A 4,728-nucleotide genomic window follows, 5' to 3' on the forward strand; every position below is an offset into this window, starting at 1 on the left:
CGGGGGAGGGGCAGGTGGGTGGCTGGGACCAGGCCGGGCCTCAGGGATACCTACCAGGCAGCCTCTCCACCCAAGGCCTTGCCTCTCAGAGGCCTGACAGGGTCAGGGAAGCAGCTCTGCATTCAGTGCATGGGATTACATATGTGGCCTCTCCAGAGGCACGTCTGTCCCCTCTGAATATTGACCATCTGCCCAGCTATCTCTCTTCCTCCCCTCACCACAGACGAGGCCTGTGTTGTGGTAGAGAGGCAGGAAAGAGTCCACCACTTTTTATGGCCTGTGAAACGAGCATAAGATGTCTTTCTCTCGCTCTTTTTTTTTTTTTTAAATCCTCACCTGAGGATATTTTTTCCATTGATTTTCAGAGAGAGTGGAAGAGAGAGGGAAAGGCAGAGAGAAACACAGATGTGAGAGAAACACATTGATGGGTTGCCTCCTGCACGAGCCCTGACCAGGGCCTGGGCTGGGGAGGAGCCTGCAACCGAGGCCCATGCCCTTGTCCGGAATCACACCAAGGACCCTTCGGTCTTCAGGGCGACGTTCTATCTGCTGAGCCGAAACTGGCTAGTGTTCTTTCTCTCTCTTTGCACAGTGTCTGTCCTTGGCTGTGAGCTCACTCCCTGGCCCATGACTCTGGCCTCAACCTCTCTCCTGTGCTTTGGGCCTGAGTTAGAAGCCTCTTATCTGGCTCAGAATGAGACACCTCATGGACCTGCCACCAGCGTTGCCTCCTGTCACCTCGCTCCCTATTCCCAAGCTTGTCACGTCTCTTTTCTCACTCTGAGCCTCACCAATTCTTCCTTCAAAATTTCTTGCCCATCCATGACCCCGTCTCCTGGCCAGGGCCCCGCCCCAGGGCCCCACCCCAGGGCTGCCTCACTGCAGGCTGATTTCTAGTCACCAGGACAGGCACTAACGCAAATGTGTGTCGGGGGAGGGGGAGTTTAATAACCTGATGTACGGCCACACAGTGGAGCACTAAGGCTGGGAAGCGAGAACGAGGCAGCTCTCTCTGAAATCATTTCCAAGAGAGTCGTTAAATAAAAAGGGAAGGTGGAGATCAGGGTGCTGCTCTATGTGTAGAAAAGGGTGGGTGGCATTGTGTGCGCTCCTGTGTGGGCACGCAATATCACTAGAAGGTAACTTGTGGGCGAGAGGAGGCAATGCGAGCGGCACGCTAGTCCAATTAGACAAACATTCAAAGGTTTCTGGGTCATGACAGTCAGAGGAGGTTTCTAGCATCTGTTCCAAACAGGTTTAAAATAGTAAGTCGGGCAGAGTTGGTAACAACATGGGAGCATTCTTATGCTAAAATGGTAAGTGGGAGAGTTGGAATAGCACAACCATTGAAAACATTAAAAGCAGTTCACCCAGCCGAAACCGGTTTGGCTCAGTGGATAGAGCATCGGCCTGCGGACTGAAAGGTCCCAGGTTCGATTCCGGTCAAGGGCACGTACCTCAGTTGCAGGCACCTCCCTGGACCATTTGATGTGTTTCTCTCACATCGATACTTCTCTGTCTTTCTCTCTCTCTTCCATTCTCTCTGAAAATCAATGGAAAAATATCCTCAGGTGAGGATTAAAAAAAGAAGAGGAGGAGGAGGAGGAGGAGGAGGAAGAGGAGGAGGAAGAAACAGCAAGGGTAAAAGCTCTGCGGAGAAGCTGCTATGTGGGAAGGAAGAGGGGCTGGAGCAGAGAGGGGTGGAGGAAGGGTTGTTGTTGTTTTTAAGAAGAGAGAATCTTGAGCAATCAGAACCAGGCTCTGGTTCCAAATGCACGGGGATGACAGAATGGCCCTCTGAGAACAGAGACTGCCCCGGGCAGCTCCCCTGGAGACCAGACCAGATGAGGGGTTTTCCTTCCCTTCCCTTCCCTTCCCGAGGAGGCTGTGGGATTTATCTGGACCTGCTCCACTTGGCATCTGTCACCGGTGTCACTGCCGTGGGGGATGTCGCCTGACAGGGAACACGGGCACTGTCTGGATAAACCCTTTCCTGCCCCGTGACTCCCTGTGACTGCCTGGTGCTGGACACACCCTCAGCACGAGGGGTGCTGACATCACTCTGCTGTACCCTTGGAGTAAAACGCACGGAGGAGCACGTACTGTCTAGACAGCTTGTCCAATTTAGCATGCGAGGCGACTGCTCTGCAGGTTGGCAGGGCTGCGGAGAAGGCTGGAGCCAGGAAGGAGGGTGCCCAGGGCGCTGGACCCAACTGCAGAATGGCTTTCTCGGGGCAGCAATCAGAGACATTTCTCTCTGAGAAATGGGGATCGATGGTGGAAGGGAGGCTGTGTTTTGGATTAAATGGGTGACTGTCTAGGGAGGGAAGATGCACGGGAGAGAAGAGAGGTGGGCCTGATCTTTCTAGGGTGGGAGATTTAATACTAAACCAGGTCTCTGAGGCCAATAGGACCTCCCAGCCAGGAAACCTCACTCCACAAGGGGGACACTGAGGCTGTGAGATGCTGGTTACCTGCCCAAGGTCACACACCTGCCAAGAGACAGAGTGCCCCCTGCCCACCAAGCAGCTTGCCCAGACCCTGCGTGACCCTGAGGAGCTCTGCTCTGTGCCAGCCCTGGGGCCTCGTTTCCCTGTTTCGGGGGCAGCACCCATCCCTCCAAGGGTAGCCTGAGCCCAGCGGGTAGCTGCCCCAGTAAGTCCTGACCACCGCTCTGTGGAAACTCAGAGCAGGCTGTGCCTGCTAGTACCAATGTTCACCCATAACCCAAGGGAGAAGTACTTCTAGCTCTTCTCAGCCAGTGGTTCTCAAAGTGTGGTCCCTGGACCAGCAGCACCACCTGAGAATTCATTAGAAATGCAATTCCTGAGGAACACGCCCCCGCCACCCGTCCAAAGTGGGCCTCTCCAGACACTGCTGGGGCTGTTGATCTGGACACCGCCCTCTGAGAGCCACACCTCTGGAACTCAAGGGAGAAGTACTTCTAGCTCTTCTCAGCCAATGGTTCTCAAAGTGTGGTCCCTGGACCAGCAGCACCACCTGAGAATTCATTAGAAATGCAATTCCTGAGGAACACGCCCCCGCCACCCGTCCAAAGTGGGCCTCTCCAGACACTGCTGGGGCTGTTGATCTGGACACCGCCCTCTGAGAGCCACACCTCTGAGCAGATGTCATGTCCTCACCGGGAAACAGATTCCAAAGGCAGGACTAAACCCATTTGGACAGAGCCCTGCTGCTTCCTCTCCCTGGAGGGAGCTGAGCAAACCTTACACCCCCAGCCCCCAGCCCCAGGCAGCGAGGAACCACAAGGACCCAAAGCGAGAAGATGCCTCAGGCTGACTGCTGCAACCCCAGCAACTGACAGAAAAGCAGATAAACTGGACATGCCTCCTGACTTCCTGCGGACCTCATACCCACTCCTTACCCTGCCCCTGCCTGTCGGAGTCTCCTTCAGAGGCCTCTGCAGATGCCACCCTCTCTCAGAGCTCTCCTGGTTCAGAGGTCCCAACTCCCTCCTTTGCATCCCAACTTGGTCTCCAGGTATTTCCCAGTCCCTCCCCTGAACATGGTGATTACTAAATCCAATGGTACTTTTTTAAAAAAAATATGCTTTTAAAAATTTATTTTAGAGAGGTGGGGGGAAGGAAGAGGCATAGAGAGATAGAAACATTGACGAGAGAGTAACAGCATCAACCAGCTGCCTCCTGCATGCCCTCTACTGGGGATAGACCCCCACAACCTGGCACCTGCCCTGACAGGGAATTCAACCCTGACTTCTTGGTTCCTAGGTCGATGCTCAACCCCTGAGCCACAGCAGTCGGGCAATCCAATGGTACCTTTCAGTCCTTATTTGATTTGGGGTATTTTTTGTCCTTGTCTTACTTTACTATCTTTTTTTTTTCTTTCAAAATGTGGCACTGCTGACCATTGGGGATTGCAGAGGCTGCATCAGGCAGACACCTGAAACCCCTGGGAAATGACAACAGTTCCTTCTCCCTAGGCCAGCAGTTCTCAAACGACCCTTTCACAGGAGTCGCCTTAGACCATCGGAAAACACATAGATAATTACATATTGTTTTTGTAATTAATCACTATGCTTTCATTATGTTCTGTGGTGAATTGAATGTCAGTAAAAAATTTTAACAAGGATGGGGGTCAAGGATAGGTAACCAGGCATAACTCCAAGTCTCCCACTCCCAGACATCTGCGCGTCAAGGTCCTGATTAGACCCTTGTAACTGTAAATCAAGGACGTGTGTGGTTTCTGTGAATAAAAGCTCACCGAGCACAAAGCTCGGGGCTGTTACAGGAGGGGCCTGTGGCAGGCGCTGGCCAGCTCAATAAATCCTCGCTTGCTGTTTAAGACCTAATTGGAGTTGGTGGTCTTATTCTCGCAAATGTTGGTCCACAACATTTGGAGGCCGCAGTGAGATACCCGGCAGGGGTGAGAGGGACCCCCTATCTAGGGCAGGAGGCTCTCTCCCATCCATCACCGGGCAAGCGGCGAGGACTTATTGAAAAATCCTGCAGGAAGTAAGGACAGGAGGCGCCTGGGGTGAGATCTCACAGGGGAGTCAAGGGGAGGGCTGGACGCAGTACTACCTCCTGACTTTAGCCGGTGGCCACAATGGTGGCCACGGCATCTAGCAAGTGTGACTTTTGGTTGCACAGGACTTGTCTGTCTGGTGTTTGTTGTCAAAATGGGACAGTTGTCTGCTTGTGTGTGCTCCCCGCTGCAATGTTTTCTTAAGAATTTTCAGGACTTCAT

At 53.2% G+C, this 4,728-nt stretch overlaps 1 protein-coding gene across 1 annotated transcript in view; it reads right to left on the minus strand.

Annotated features, from left to right (window-relative positions):
- SLC28A1 (solute carrier family 28 (concentrative nucleoside transporter), member 1) overlaps positions 1 to 4,728 on the minus strand; it is a 30,060-nt gene that overhangs the window by 13,577 nt on the left and 11,755 nt on the right.

The sequence above is a fragment of the Myotis davidii genome, unplaced genomic scaffold (genome assembly GCF_000327345.1).
Source record: "Myotis davidii unplaced genomic scaffold, ASM32734v1 scaffold898, whole genome shotgun sequence".
NCBI classification, from domain to species: Eukaryota; Metazoa; Chordata; class Mammalia; order Chiroptera; family Vespertilionidae; genus Myotis; species Myotis davidii.